This window comes from Penaeus monodon, chromosome 18, assembly GCF_015228065.2.
Source record: "Penaeus monodon isolate SGIC_2016 chromosome 18, NSTDA_Pmon_1, whole genome shotgun sequence".
Taxonomy (NCBI): domain Eukaryota; kingdom Metazoa; phylum Arthropoda; class Malacostraca; order Decapoda; family Penaeidae; genus Penaeus; species Penaeus monodon.
The window spans coordinates 47834750-47852249 of record NC_051403.1 but is presented as its reverse complement, the minus strand read 5'-3'; the positions used below and the strand labels follow the sequence as shown (position 1 = coordinate 47852249).

The 17500-nt window shown below is 33.5% G+C and overlaps 1 protein-coding gene across 1 annotated transcript in view; it reads left to right on the top strand.

Moving 5' to 3' along the window:
• Positions 1–17500, top strand: part of LOC119584822 (alkylglycerol monooxygenase-like) — a gene marked incomplete in the record, with an annotated part of 43414 nt that overhangs the window by 24604 nt on the left and 1310 nt on the right.

Genomic DNA, 17500 nt, shown 5'->3' with positions numbered 1-17500 from the left:
ATTTTTTTATGGCAGATTTTTTTTATGGTAGAGATACAGTGTCTTTATTACTTTTATTGTTTTCTTATGAAGTCGATTTTCTGGATAGAGAGAAGAGGATTGTGTTTTTCTTTGGTTGATTTTCTATGGTTGAGATAAGCTTATTAATTTTTTTTTTATTGATGTTGAGATATGGTGTTTTCTGGTTGAGAAGGACAGAGGGAAGAAGGGAATTAGTTGCGTTGGGTTGAGTGGTTGTGGGTTTTTATGGTTGAGATAAGGGTTTTTATTGTTGTTCTTTATTGTTTTTTTCAATGGATTTGTACGATTTCTGGTTGAGACGAATAAAGGCAGAACAGAGGAATTAGATCGTTAGGTAGTTATATCTTAGTGGTTGAATTTTATGGTTGTGATAATCATTTCATGAATTATTTTCATTGGTGTTGAAACTTGATCTTTCCTGGTTGAAGAGAATGTCTTTTTGTGTGTGTTTTTGTTGACAATTTATTGATTATCCTTGTGGTTTGTTAAGGAAATTAAAGAAAAAAGAGCGAATTAGGTGGTTAATGGTTAAAAAAAAAAGGTATTTTGGTGGTCGATTTAGATCTTCTTTTAGTTTGATTTAATGTGTTTTTATTTGTTTTATTTGTTTCTTTATTTGTTTTAATACATTTATTTATTTATTATTTTCAACTTAATATTCTCTTTATTATTCCTGTTTGTTGTTAATGTGTATGTTGTATGTTATTTGCTGATATGTGTGCTGTTCTTGTTCTCTCTGTAGGATTTCGTTATAGTCCATGTATGTCATGTTTTTGTGTGTTTGGTGATGTACTTTTTCGTCAAAAAATAGCAAAGATAATAATGATAATGATGTTGTTAATGATAAATAGAAAAATGATAATGATAATACTGATAGTAATAGCAGTAGTAATAATAATAATAATGACAAAAACAACAGCAACAATAATCATTATTGTTATCATTATTATCATTATCATTATTGTTATCATTATCAATATCAATATCAATATCAATATCAATATCATTGCCATTATCATTATCTTTATTATCACTATAATCATCACACATATTATAACAACAATCCTTTCAATGAAAACAAAAACAAAACAAAATGGCCACGTATCCCTTACCACAACAATCCTTTCCATGAAAACAAAAACATAAAAAAATGGCCACGTATCCCTTACCATGAGTTGCTCTATGGGTCCAGTAGTAAACAAAATCCACCCCTATGGCAGCCACCCACCACGTTACGGGGGAAGACCAGTCCAGGTCAATAAGACGATATTCGTAGAGCCAAGAGTAACCCCAGAGTTCGAAGCCACGAGTCAGGAGCCTGTGTGAAAAGGGTCTCTGGTTTAGATGCTTATCTTAAGGATTTTATTTGTTTCTTCTGTCTTGTCTCTTTGTTTGTTTGTTTTCTCTGTTTTTATATTTATTTGCCTGTCTATTTGTCTGTGTATCTTTTTTTCTTTTTATGTTTCTACCTTTTCGCCTAGTAGTTCGTCAAACCCCGATCGGTGATGGCACGGATATGAATGAAAATATTTATCATGGATGGACTTTAAAACTGACCTGAGGGTTAAGGGTGAAGTCGGAGCGGGGCAATGGTTCCAGTGGCGAGTGCAACGGTATTCCGGCAGAGCAGTATACTGGGGGAAATTTTAGTCAACTGAAAAAAACGCAGAGGTAGCTTTCCATTAGAGGGGGACGCAAGCAAAAAAAAACCCTTGGGGGGCCTTTTTTTGTTATTTTATGGCTCCGACCGCATCCCAAAAATAAATTACAATATGGGATGCCCCCGCTGGTTTAGCCCAATGAAATTTTTGGGTTTTATGAATGAAATATGTAGATGAGTAGAGTATGTAATGTAGAGAGTAGATGTATTATTATTAATTTTTAATAAAAAATAAATAAATAATAAAAAATAAAAAAAAAAAAAAAAAAACCCCCACACACACACACACACCCCACACACACATAATTAAAAATAATATATTTTATTATAATTATATTAATATAATAATAAATAATTTTAAAATTTATATACATATATATAACACACAAACACAACCCTAAAAAGATTAAAAATTAAATATAAATTAAATATAAATATAATAATACCATACAATTTTATAAAAAAAAATTTTAAAATATAATTATATATTTATTAATTTATATTAAATATTTATTAATTTTATATATATATATATATATTTATTCAATATGGTGTTGGGGGTGGTGTGTTGTGTGTTCGGTTTTTTGGTTTGTTGGTGTGGTGGTATATAAAATAAAATAATATATATATATAATATATATAATATATTATTTTTAAATAATATATATGTATATATACGATATGCATATAAATTTTTCTACATCTATTATCTCATCTATTATCTATTTTATTTTATATATTTTATATATATATATTTTTATATTTAATTTTTAAAATAAACATAATAATTTTATTTATATATTTTAAAATATATATAAAAAAAATTTAAAATTTTCAAAAAACTATTCTGCCCTCTCTTTTTCCTTATTATTTATACCCTTATTCTGTCATCCATTTCCGCTGCAACCTTCTCCCCGCCCGGGGTCCCTCTCCTTTAAGGGTTCTGGCTATTTTCCCCAACTGCCTTCGGTCAACTTCCATGTAAAGTTTAATTGGACAGGTAAATGGCAGAAAGGCAACGCTGCTTTCATTCTTTTCCTCGATCATTAGATTTCTTTATTATTGTCTCCCTCTCTCGCTTTCTTTCGTACGTTTGCTCTGTTTTGTTTTGTGCCCCTCTCTCGTGTTTCTCTTTTTTCTCATCTCTACTCCCTACTCTCTCTCTTCTCTCTCTCTCTCTCTCTTCTCTCTTCTATCTATCTATCTATTATTATTTTATTTATCTATCTATCTATTTCAATCTCTCTCTCTTTTCTCTCTTTTCCCCCTCTCTCTCTCCCTCTCTCTATCCTTCTCCCCCTCTCTCCTCTTCTCTCCCCTTCTCTCCTTCTTCTTCTCTCTCCTTCTCTCTCTCTCTCTCTCTCCTCTCTCTCTCTCTCTCTCTCTCTCTCTCTCTCTCTCTCTCTCTCTCTCTCTCTCCATCTCTCTGCCAAATATTTAACAAATTAAAAACTACAATCACATTAGTTCTAGTTCCTGTGAATAGCAAAATAACGTGTCAAAGCACAGGATAATAATCACAATTAATATGATAACAATACAGCCGCTTAACATTAATGATTTGCGTACATTACGTGTGGCATAATGAGGTGGATTATGAGTCTGACTTCTGATTAATTTTTTAAAAAGGTGATTAATGGTGCGACCTAATTATAAACTGCGATGAACATTATGGTTTACAATGGCTGCTGTAAAGACCTCGCAATATATTAAAATAAATGTTTTTAAATCACTGAATATGAACTAATGCGCGTTGCATATTTGATTTGAATTTGAATTTCGATAACCAGTTGATTTCCCAGATAATTTTGAAAATAGAATAAATCGACTTTTGAGGCATGTTACTTTTGCCAGCATCATGTGTATATCTGTTAATGCTGTAACATGACAGAGGGATTGAGGAATATATATTATATATATATATATATATATATATATAATATATATCTGTTTTATTTTATTTTAAAATATAAAATATATATATATATATTATATATAGATATTAAAATATATATTTTTTATCTTTTATATATTATATAACTATATTATATATATATATATATAATTTCTATATAATATATATATTTTATAAAATAATAATATAGATTAGATATAATAATTTTATAGATTATAAGATATAATAATTTTATATATTTATATATATTATATAATATATATATATATATATATATTAATATATATATATATATATAATATAAAGAGACAGCAATACCTTTTTTAGATTTAAAGACTTAGTGTTCCGTCTCTCTTCCACCCATGCCTTTCACTGAACTTACCAGACAGCTTAAAGAAACTGCCCATCGATCACACTATTCTCAACGCAAAAGCCCATTCATCGTTTTGTTCTGAGTGGTAGCATGGTTTTAGCAAAGTAATATGTATCAGTCGAAATTTTACAAAATAAAAATGATAAGGAAAATAGCTCAAAATTGGTTTCCGCATTTATTATTTTTTTTATTTATTTTATTTTTTTTTAAGTAATGCAGGTTATTTTATCAATCACTATGAAATATGTTAAGTGGCTTTTAACATCTAAATTAGCTATCTGTCGTTTCACAGAAAAGTCTATAAAACGAGACTTAGTTAAAAAAATGTAAAAACGAAATATGACTTGAAATGAATATTCAAAAAATTTTCTTAAATTCTATGCAGTGCTGGCTAATCACATGATAAATGCTGCTGGGTTCCCGTTTGCCTTAGTTTTTAAGTTGGGGCGTTGCTGTTATTCTCCATAAGAATGTTATTAACACAAACACACACACACTTTAACGAAATCGATTAATAAGTAACGTGGGAAATACTTCATTCCCAAAAAGACAAAGAGGTTTCAACATATGGATACGGTCGCTGACTCCCACGCGGAAGCCGGGCGTCGAACCCCTTCCCCTAAGTGGAAAACCCCCCAACGCAGGCGCCTTTGCAGTCTTTTGCGGTTTTTCCCTGTTTGTTAAAAACCGCAAACACGGGGAAATAATTATGTAACGTGTTTTTATTAAATTTTTCATCACCCTTCTCTGCCAGGGAAAACCAAGGTTAAAAAATCACAATATCTACCCCCACCTTAGGTTTTCTGTCTTGTGGGGGAAAACTTTTGGAACTTTTGGCAACCTTTTAAACCCCTTTTTTAAATTTCCCACCGGGAAGAAAACCCCCCTAAAAAAAAAAATATATTTAGCCCAGATAAGCGCCCAAAACAAAGGGGCAGAAATCGTAAAAGATGGCGGATGCTACAAGAAAAAAACACAGTTTGGGAAAAAAGGGGAAGAATCCATTGGGTTGAAGCCCTTTTAGGGTTTTTTTCGTTTGGGAAACGATACTGCTTTTCGTGTTTTTATCGTATTTTTCTCCAAAATACAACACAAAAATAAAACCCACACACACACAAAACACCCCCCACAAAACACAACAAAACAAAACCCCCCAAAACCTTTCCTTAAAAACGGTACACAAAATAAAACACAGGCGGGCGGAAAAAAAAACCAAAAAATTGTGAAAAAAAATGATAGGGCCGGGGAAAAAAGGTCTTGGGGAAAGGGAAAATTGTTTTGAATGAAAAAAAATAGGAAGAGGTTCTGAATTTAAAAAAAATGATTAAAGGGAAAAATGATGTGTAGGAAAACAAGGGGAAAATTTTTTGGTCGTTCTGAGGATGTTAGTAATTTTTGGAAAATAAAATGAGGTCTCTGATATTTTTATTACGCAGGGGGCCCCAAAAAGGGGGAGCGTGCCAAAAGCCCAGGGGAAAAAATGGGGGGCTTCAAAAAAGGGATGTGTGGAGTTGAAAATGAGGGGAAAGGGGCCTCGAAAAATTTTTAAAAATTACCACTTTCTAATAAATTTTAAAGTATGAAGTGAGCTAAAAAAAATTTAAACAATCCGGAAAATTTTTATTATGGGGGAAAAAAAAAAAAATTACCTTTTTTTTTTTTTTTTTTCCCTGAAAAAAAATTTAAAGAACGGTTTGTACGCATAAAAATGTTTTGGGTTACCATTACTATAGTATCAAGGGAAAGGCCAAACAAAATTAAAAAGAAAAATAAACCCACAAACCTAATCACCCCCCAGAAATAAATAAAAAGCCATCAAAGAATTTTAAAGAATCTAAAATAAAAGGGAAAAAAAAGAAAAACAATTCCCTTTCTTTAGGAAAACGGTGAAACCGTAAATTTAAATAAATTTTTCTAATAAAAAAACCCCCAAATAGGGTGCGTTTTAAATCCCTTTTCACCCCTTATCAGAAAATAAAATAAAACCCCGGGGCCCCTAGAAAATTGGGGCTAATTTACGCCAAAGGAATGGGGGTTTTAAATTTGGTCATACCCCTTATACCCAAATTTCCAAAAATCAAAGCAAAAGGCTACACATTACTTTTGGAAACCGGTTTTTCCTCTGAAAATTATACAAGGGGTTGGTAAAATTTTCCAAAAAAGGGCCAATTCCCAACTTTTGGAAAAACGGACAAAAAGCAGGTAGATTTTAATGTGGAAAAATTAATATTTTGGGGGGGAGAAATCAATGCAATGGGAAAAAGGGAAGATATTTTTGTGAAAACCCAAAGATCTTGAACAGATTAATAGGAAAAAAGAAAACCTAACGTGGCGGGGCAGGTAAATTATTTTTTTTAAAAAGGGCCCTTGTGCTTTGGGCCCCGGGAAGAAAATGGTTCAACAAAAGCTAAAAAGGGAAACCCCCTTTAAAATTTAAACCGAGAATACTTTTGTTTTGTAATACAAAAAGGCAAAACAAAAACCAAAAAATGAAATTTTAAAAATCCCCGTTATTAGCTTTCCTTTTAAAATAAACAAATTTTTTTTTATGGTCAAATGGTTACACCTAGAAAGGGTTTTAAAAAATTTTTCCGGGGAAAATACCAAAGTTCAAATTTAAAATTGGGGTTGAAAGGAAACCCTTAAAAAGAAAAAGAAATTTAAAAACAACGCTCCAAAAAAACCAAAAAGTGGGCCCCGGTTGAAACCCCTACTTTAAATTAAAAAGGGAAAAAAGCGAGTTCCAGGACCCCTTTAGACCAAAAAATCCTACAAGCAGGAAAAAACCCCTTTGAAACCCCCTTTAAAAATTGGAAATTTTTTAAAGGCAAAAAAAAACCTACGGGAAAAAAAAACTCTTTTCAAAAAATGAACACTTTAAATATTTTCCCTACAAAGCTTTAACAAAAACACCTCAAGGTCGGGGGTTTCGGGAAAAAAAATTTAATCGAATTTCAGGAAAACAACTACACCCCGCATTTCCCATAGTCCTTTTGCACAAGCAGATATGCCCCTTAGTCAAGGGGCGGGAGCGCCCAAAATTTGGGAGCTCATTTCCCCACAAATATTCGGGAAACCCTTAGTCAATCAAAATTTGGACGAAAATTTTCCCTTTTGAGATTGGTGTTTTTTACTGCCCCCATCGACTTTGCTAGTTTTCACTGAGTGGGAAAGGGAACAATGCACTGATCAAAGGAAAAGGGGCCGCCCCAGGTGGGGTTTAAATTTAACCTATAGTGTCCCCCCCCCGCCTTATAGCTCGGGTCCCGGGTAACCCCCTTTTGCCCCTTTATACAGGTTAAGTTTGTCAAAAGGTTTCTGCCTGGCCCCGGGACCCGCAGTCTAAACACCCCTATACCGAAATCAACACTGATAATACCGCCCAAATTTTAATTAACCTCATGTGTATGCAAATTTCTAAAAGGAAAATTTTGAGCAGACTCAGGACGGGTTTTGAAAGGTAAATTATCTCCCGGGACTGTACGGATTTTTATGGGGACTTAGCACAAACATTGCTTTGCAGAGTACTTTTCACACTCTAATCCAGGGAAGAACATGTTTTTTTTTGACCTTAAGTCAGTTTTTGGACTTTGCAAACGAGAAGTTATCCTAAAAACAATTAGTAAGCTTTGGCATCCGGGAAAGATATTTGGGAACGGGATTAGAATGTATCTCTCAAACAGATCTGCAAGTGTCCTGTTCGGGGGAGTGAGAATTTCCCCTTTCACATCTTTTGAACTTTGGGACGCCACAGGGGGGGAGTTTTTCACCCCTATGCGTTAAATGTCCCCCATGCAAAAGCTGGGGCGATACCCCAAATTGGGGGATGGTAATCCATTAATGCTATGCTGATGCATATGCGTCAGAGCATCATCACAAGTGGGGATGCAAAAAATTTTCTCGACGAACCCCACAGCAAAGGCTCATGGTGTGGATTATTTCTTTTCCCGGGGGGCTGAGAAAAAAAGGGCTCAAAAACCATGTATCTACCCCCCCCACTTTTCGCTAGGTCACCGGGAAGCTTGACATATCCCCAAAAAATTAAATATCTCGGGGTGAAAAAAATAAATCCCGGGACCGGTCTTCCTCTAAAGAAGAGACCGGGAGGGGAATTTAAAAAACCTTTGAAATTTCTTGTCGGAAGAGAACAGGGCCCACAATTTTAAGCTCGCTGGGAATTTGTTTTATTTGGCCCTTTTATAAGGTCGCTGTAGATACCATGCACCCCACTTGTTGCAGTGAAAGGAATAAAAAAATAGGTAGTTTGAAGGTAGGAAAAATGAAGCTATGAGGATTATCCTCGGCCCCCGAAAAACCGCAAGGATAGTAAACATGAGATCAGAATTAAACTTTCCCTCCATTTTTTGATAGAAAAAAATTTTTTTTCCACCCTAAATTTGGGGGCAAAACTCTTAGGGAACCCTCGTATCTCTCAGATTTCCAAAAACAACGCCCCCATAAAATCACGCAAGTAGACGTGCAAAACACACACACGCGCGCCCTCCTTTAAAACACAAAATCTCCATGAACATTAAAAACTCAAAGTTTCCCCTTTTTAAAATACCAAAGGTCGCTCCATTTCCCCCACGGAAAAAATTTAAAATTATCTGGGACCTTAATTCTACCACAAAAAAACCGGGGCATAACTGTGTGTTGGGAAAAAAATTGGGGGGCCCAGCAACGGTAAAGGAACACACAGAAACTATTGGGGGGGTGATGCATATGAGTGTTTTCGCCGACGGATCCGTCAGTCTTTTAAATACAAAGCTGGTTGTGCTTGCGTGTATACAAAAAAAACTTACTACAACATCAATTAAAATGAAATACAAAACTGGGCCAACACTACCCAAACGGAAACGGCAGGTATACTCCTCGCAAACCCAAAATTTTTAAAGTTTAGGGGTCTGGAGTAGTTTTTGTGACTTAAAGTGCTCTTCGGACGCTAAAATTTTTTTCAAAGCAGGTGGCGATTAAAAAAATTGTGAGTTTCATTAAACGTAAAAAGTAAACCCATGCAACAGAGCGTAAATTTTAACATTCAATTTGTATGGATAGTATCTCATGTTGGCATACGCAAGCACGACCACGGGAGACAAATTGGCGAAGAAACCTGCAGCAAGGATATTGTGAACATAGATCTTGGGGTGCCTCTTGCTAGGGTTGACATATATTGAAAAATTCCCCATAAAGGAAAAAACTAGTAGATCTGATTAAAACTCAAAGGGCCTGAAAACTGTACCATAAAAGGGACTACGATCAGTATAGAGAGGGAAGCCCTTTCCCATGGGGGCAAGGAAAATCAAACCAGACAGTTTTGACGGGGGTTTTTTGGGCCCGAATACGGGTTTTGATTTCAGAATGTACTGGCAAATGCAAAGGTGCAGAAATGCAGGTGAATCTAGATGGGAGACTGTGTAACCCAAAAAAACAAAAGAAGCTTGAGCACTATATCTCGGGGAAAGCATGTGTACGCCTTTCAGACCCCCCTAACATGAGGATAAAGAACTATGTGAAAATTTCATTTTTATCTGATACATTGGGAAAATATATCGTTCTTACCCCAAATTTTCTATGTTAGAACTACCGAAAAAAAAAGTGTTATTCAAACACAGTGGGGAAAAGCATTGTTAAGTAATAATTTTTTTTATGATGTTGATTTATATTTCTATTTTACCTTGTACAACTACCCGTAGTTACAGACTACTGTACAATGTCCGATATATGGAAAACTGTAAAACGTGATTGCCCCGCCTGAGCAGATAGCCAGGGGGGTAAAAAAAACTTCTTAACTTAAAATTAATTAATTAAGGTCCCACAATTTTGCGGCCAAAAACCCGGGATTTTCTTTTTGCCTGAATGAAGCACAATGCATTAAATCCCGATTGAATAAAAGCAAATTTTAAATCGAAAAAGGTTTTGTGAGTTTCCTGATGAACCCTATAAAATTTATGCAATAAAACCCCATTATTTTTTGCTCAAACCCGTACCGGTATTTTGTGGGGGTTTTAATTTCGCTTCCATATAGTACAAAAAAAAATTGAGAAAAAAGATTTCGAAAATTAACAGTATTCCGTGTCAAGGCATCGTTGCGGTCGAAAGGGACGTCGTGGGGCTCAAAAAAACCTTCAAAAACCATTTTGTAACCCCGAGCTTTCAATCCTTAGTGTGATTTACGCCAAATTTATACCTTCCCGTAAAATTTAAGGGGATCTAATTTTCAGGTTTTCGAGGGCACATGATTTTACCCCGTCTGGGAAAAATTTCCCCAAACCTTTTAAAAAAATCATCCGCCCTGTTTGTATATAGGCCCCTTTTTTGCCTATAATTATGTATCTATTTTTAAAATTTATTTATATTTGCTCCGTTTTTTAAAGTCTATCCCTTTTCCCTCTATCTGCTTGCCCAAATGTCTAAATTATAGGTTTTTCTCTCTTGTTCTCGTTTCTTTCCCTTTTTTTTTTTTTTCTTCCTTTCTCTTGTTCCCTCCCCTCCGTTTCTCTTTCCCTTTTTTTTTTCTTTTATTTCCCCGTTTTTTCCCTTTTTCCCTCTTTCTTCTTTTTCCCCTTTTTTGCTTAGTTTTTGCTTTTTTTTTGGTGAGTTTCCCTTTTTGCCGTTTTGCCTTTTTGTCTTTTTGTTCCTCATCAAAATTTTCCTTTGCCATGGGTTTTTGTTTCGTTGTTGGGGTTTTTGCTGTTTTTGCTAAAGTATGATAATGATAATAAAGAAAAATAAAGATAAGATAACAAAATAATAATAAATAATTATAATTTAATTTTAATAATGATAATAATGATGTTGATAATGTAATAATGAAAAAAAGATAATAATGAAAAATAATGATATTAATGATAATAAGATAATGATAAAATGGGTAATAATGATTTGTAATTTTAATAAATAATTAAAAAATGATAATTTAAATTTATAATAATAACACTGTTATTATCATTACATTTTTTACGTTATTAATATCATTAGCGTCATTAAAATTTTTCATTTATCAATTAGTACCATCACCTTGTCATTACCATCATCATTATCAGGGTTTTTTAAGGATAAAGTTATTCTATCAATTTCCCCTGATAAATGTTAAATACAAAAATAATGTAAATAATAATTTAAATAATGTTAAAAAAAACTGAACATCCGGATGTACTTCTGCATTTAGAAAAAGTGTAAAGAGGGGAGACTCGTTGAGAAATTTTTTCAACACCCGGAAAAAAGCTTTTGAAACTCCCTAAAATGACTTGGGAAATTTTTTTACTTATTTTTCCCTTTTTTTTTTTGTAAAAGAAAATACCCGTTTCACCTTAAATTTTATTTTTTTTTTGGTAAGTTACTGTTTTTTCTCTATAAAGCAAATTTGTAATACACAACACATATAAATACAAACCGCACCACGCACGCAAGCACTCACACACACACACACAACCACACACACACACACACACACACAAAATACAATACACCAGCCACACACACAACACAACACCAACACAAAAAACCACACAACCACACACACACACACACAAAAAACCACCACACGCACACCCACAAAAACCCACACACGCACACAAAAACCTTTTCCTAACTCTCTCACGAAAGACATTAAAGGGACAAAAATCAACACGGGGAAACATTGCTTTAAAAGCAAATCCTTTCCCCTTGCAGCGGACGGGGTTTTGGGTAAAAGAGGGAAAATTAAAGATGGGGAAGGGGGAACAAGGAACCCCAAGACGGAGGTGTATACTGCTACCGCGAGGACATGGGGGGATCGAGTCCGAGACGTGACCCCAGACCGACGCAGCGGGGAACCAGAAATCCGCACCGGCGCCCCAGGATAACATGGAAAGCCGTTGAAGTTTAAATTTTTCGTTATCTATATTTATTTCCCCAACTATAAAGCCTTGTTGCCCAACAACAAGCAGTTTAAAGAACCATTTATTTTTAACAAAGGGTTCGAAGTCAAAAAGGGTACACGGGTTTTGCTTTCTGTCCCCGCCCTCTTTAATTATATTCTAAAAAATTATAGAGGTGCTCTAGAGAATTTTGAAGGAAACTGGGGTTTTTTTTAGGAACAAAAAATCAATCGAGGGACGCCGATGATATAGTTTGATTGCCACGTATCACTAAACTACAAAACTCTAGATTTAAAATTAGAGAAGCAAACGAAAAACTGGCTTGTTTTTTTAATGCCAAGAAACTAAGATCAAAATCAAAGATAACCGGGAATGAACAATGATAACTGTTACAATCAATGGAATATTGTGGAAATGGAAAGAGTTCACTTTTTTGGAGCTGTTTTTACTAATACTATGATATTCACGGAGATAAAAAGAAAATTTCCCTTGCCAAAAACGCCAAATTGCTCTCATAACTCTAAAAAACCCAACATTACCCTTAAGGACAAGCGGGTTTTTTGCTCTTAGTTTTCCCCAAATTTCTCATATGGGTTTTGAGTGTTGGGGGTTGAAGTAATGACAAAAAAAAATCATTGTTTTGAAAAGTGGTGTTACAGCAGTCTGCGTATTGTGGGCAAGAAAAGACGAATGATGAAATGCTGGAAAAAAAATTGTAAAACCGACTGTTGGCATCTTGAACAAGGGAAATTAAAGTTTATTGTCTTAATGAGAATAAAAGTATTTAGAAAAAAATTCTGACGGGTGGGGATGGGAAACAGAGGAAGAGGCAAACCCAAGACAAGCCCTGAGCGACAACATCAAAGATATTTGCGGGCTGTCGATGGTAAAGTGGAAAGAAAAGCGTAAGATCGAGTTTAGTGGCGAAGGATGGTGGAGAGGTCCACGGCTGCTCAAGCATGAGCATACCGTTGTTGATGATGATGATACTTATTTCGGGTATGGAGAACCTATTCTTAGATCTATTGTGGATGTTTTGCCTGTTTTGGGGTCTGTCCTTGTTATTTGGGTATGTCCTTGTTATTTGGGTATGTTCTTGTTATTTGGGTCTGTCCTTTTTTATTTGGGTCTGTCCTTTTTATTGATCTGGTGGTGTTAATAGAATTTCTACATTAAACGTCAGAAAGTCAAAAACATTTTTGGTTTAAAGGGTTTTGTCTCCCAAAACGAGTGGTGAGCATTTAAGTCTGATTTATATAATGTTCATTTTTTTTTTGAAATATTACATGGGTTGTAACTTCATAAAACGTTTAACCATTTGTTATTAAATGGTGTTTAAATAGTTTGTACTTCGAATTTATGTTCTTGGTTATCGTTTAATTTTAGCTTTTTGTATTGAAAAGAGTTTTTTATATACAGAAAGACCTCCACCTATCTGATTTTTTTTCTATCTTTTCTTGTTATTTCGTAATTAGGGATTTTGAATTTATCTTTTCTTTTAACCATGTTTCACATAAAGCTATTACGTCTGGTTCTCTCTGTAATCAAATAGTTTATTTCAGTTTCTTTGTTTATCATAGATTTTGAGTTCCATAGTATTATTTTATTCATTTAGATATTCTATTACTGTCTTTATTAAGGGTCCTTATTCAGCAGTACTTCTGAAATTATTGAAATCATTGATTTGCCTTCGTTCAGTCAGTCTTTATATTTGTTATTATTTCGTATACTTTTTTTACCAAAGGAAACCCATGAGTAGGCATTTTCTTTTTCATTATTATTGGTTTTATGTTTATTTTGTTTTGTTTTGGTGGTGGTAATGGCCATTTTGTGGGTATTGTTCGGTTATCTTTTTGTTCCTCTTTCAAAACTTTGTGTCGTTTTTGGTGTTTGTTTTCTTTCATTTATCTTCTGTTGGGTTTGGTGTTGTTTCTTTGTTTTCTTTTGTCTTTGTCTGTGTGGGTTTCTGTCCCAAATGTTATGCTTTGTTTTTTCAAGTTTAATTATGTCCTTTTTAGTTTTATTAGTTATTCTTAGTGTATCTGTTGGTTTTGTCGTTTTTTGTTGAATCTGGTCTTAGACTGATAATGGCTTTAACTTTTGCAACTGTTTCTTCACTTCTTGGTTATTTGGTGTTATTTTTATTTATCCCTTTTGCCATTTTATGAAATTTACAGTTTTTATCTACTGGAGAGTGGTTTTCCTTGTAGTAAAAACAGTATGGATAATTTTTTTCAGTCTTTGAACGTATGGTCAAATTTACTACATTCACACACCCCCTGATTTTTTTACATGTTATGGTAGCATGACCATATCTTTGACAATTATAACACTTTGGAATTGGGAATGTGTACTGGATGAACTTGTCATGATATATGCCCTATAACTTTCTCTTTCTGGCAGTTTTTCTTAAAATGTTAGTGTTGTGGATTTAGTTTCTATCCATTTTTCTTTACTATTTGATTCTTTATTTTTCTTTTTTATTCTCATTATTTCTGTTAATTAGAATTTTGTCCTCCAGTTATTCTGATTTTTTTTCTTTTAACATTTGTTTTCAGGTCTGTCTCTACGGGGGAAAATGGTTTCGTAGGAACAGCCTGAGTTTTTAATAAAAGATGATTGTTTACAAAAACTTCCCAATTTCCTTTTTTTCTCATGTAGTGTCTTATTTTTGATAGGTTATTACCTCAAACATTAAAGCTTTCCTGTTCCAAGGACTCTTAAGGTGTTTTCTTTTAAAATTTGTGAATTCAGACTTGTTTATAGCGTCTGTTAGTTTGATTGGGTTATTGAAGTTTGAGGTATATGATTCCCCATATAACTGAATCCGAATTACATTTTGTTGGATTTCTACTTACGTTTCCGATGTGATATTTGTGGCTGTTGTTTACTGTCGTTCGGAAAAACTTTCGACTTCCTGATTTGCGGAAAGTTTGGATTGTTGGTCTGTTTCATTTTCGCGGTAGTTTTTTAAAGTGGGTCTTCATTTTCTGAGTTCTTTTCCTTTTTTTTGTTAGAAGTTTCTGTTTCTGTATAGTTTCCAGGGTCTTCCCCTGGGTCAATGTGAATGTTATCCTATTAGAATGGGTTACTTGGTATAAATGTTAAGAGAGCGACACTTCGGTGTCTAGCGCTCGAAATGTTCATGTTTACTCAAATAATAATAATAATTTTAAAAAATTATGATAATAATAAAAAATAATAATAATAAATGAAAATAAAAAAAAAATAATTAATATAATAATAATTAAAAATAATAATAAAAAATAATGTGACAAGAAGAACAATTGTCAAGTGCTGGTCAAGGCTTCAGATGCGTCCTAAACTTTAGGGAATACTGTAGACGGTACAGTTTATTTTTTCAGACACTCAGCACCCCCAGCTTCAAGAATCCACTTTAAAAAAATCTTTTGTATTCATTCACAAAAGAGGCCCCCCCCCCCTTAACTACAGCGGATCAGCTGTCGGATTCAGTATATGAAGGGGTTTTACAGTGTGTGTGTTGTGTGTGGGGGTTTTGTGTGTGTGTGTGATTGTTGTGTATGCGTGTGTGTGTGTTGTGTTGTTTTGTGTTGTGTGGGTGTGTGTGTTTATGGGGTTGGGTGTGTTTTTTTTTGTGTGTGTGTTTTGGGGGTGTGTATGTGCGTGCGTGTGAGTGTGCATGTGTGTGCATGTGTGTAAATACGTGATTCCATTGCTATATAAATTAAATGAGTTAAGAGGTTTGGCTCAAACCCCAAAGATCATGTCCGATGCCATTATTTTTTTCTTTTTATGTAACTTCCGGTGTGTGACGACCCTCCATAGAAATCCCTTAGCAACAAGTGAAAGTTTTACCCGTAAATATCTTGGAAGAAAAAATAGTTAATAAAAACAATTTCAATGTCTTAGGGAAGACTGTTAACATCCCCTGAAAACGTCTTATCACTTTTTTATCAATAAAAAAAACTTTTGTAATCTACTACCAGATATTGTTTATTAATCGTCCCTTTTTTTAAGTAGAAAATGCATTTGGCTTGTTTGTAACTTTTAAAACTTTGTAGTTCCTTGTATTCCCCAGTTAAAAAGGAGGAAAAAATTTTCAAATTTTATAGTAAAAACAATGGTAATTCGATTATAATTGTTATAGCATACATTATGCTAAGATAATTTTTACTCTTTATTATTTTTACATAAATGGCATCTCATTTTCATATATTTTGACTGACAATATCATTTTTATTTTATCGTCCTTATTATACATCAACAATATTTCAAATAAATCACACCCTCACATATTAATACACATCATTTTATTATCATTTTTTGCAAGATATTAACATTTTTCATTAAATAGGGCCCATAATCTGTTCTTATCTTTGTGATCCTGATTATCCCCAAACTAAAAAATTTACGTGTATATGTATGTATGGTAAACACCGGCACTTCCGGGAAAGGAATGGGGGCCCCCCCACGTACTCACTCAAGACTCACAACATAAAAAAACAATTAAAATCTATCCACCACATGATCTATCTCTATTATCTGGGCTTTTTTTTTTTCTCGGTTGACTGTAGGGGAAAAACCCAGCGAAGTTTTTGATTTTTTTAAAATCTAAATTTCCGACTAAGACCAAAATATCGCCCCGGGATAAAAATCGCGCCATCTTGGGGAACTATTAGCGAATTAGATTTTAAAACGTATTTACTAAATTTTTTCCCCATTTTCGGATCTTAAAATTTTTGGGTATTTTCGACGAAATATCACAAAAAAAAAATTTGAATTGGGTTTAAAATTTGTGGTTCCCATTTTTTTTACACCGCGACCCTCTTCATTCCCACCACCCCCCGAACCTAGATATTATTTCAATTGAAAGCATTAAAACCCGGGAAAATAAAAGGTTTGATCCTCTACGTATTTTTTTTTGAGGTTTCATAAAAAGGAAAAGTAAGGGTTTTTCCCAAAAAAGGGGTTTTCCCCATGTCCCGCTCTAACGCAAAGGGGAAATCCGCCCTTTCCCATTTTATATAAATATTTATGAAAAAAACACGTAATGTGGTTTTTTATCGTTTGATGTCAGTTCAGATGTAGTTGTAAAGGGATATTTTTGTTTATTATTTTGTAAAAATATAAAAATAATGCAATGAATTTATGATTTAATGCATAGTATTAACATATATAAATATTTAAAAATTATTTAATTTATTATATTATATGTGTGTGTGTGTGTGTGTGTGGGTGGTGGTGTGGGTGTGTGGGGTGGTGTGTGGTGGGGGGGTGTGGGGTGGGTTAATATTATATAATTTTATATATATATTATATTATATATATATGCATACACACAAAATCTGTCACCCCTTTTTTCTCTTATCTTTATATTCCTATTATAGTGGATGCACACACACACACACACACACACACACAACACACACAACAATACATAATTTAAAAAACATAAACATAAAATATATATACATAATATATATATATTAATTTTAATATTGATATATTACAATATATTCGCACATTGACCACACACACACAACACACACACACCCCCAAAACACACACACACCAAACATTTTAAAAAACATTTACAAAAAAATTTTTTTAAAAATTTTTAATTTTTTTATTTTTTTTTTTGGGAAAAATGTTGTTTTTTTATATATATATATATATAAATTATTTATTTT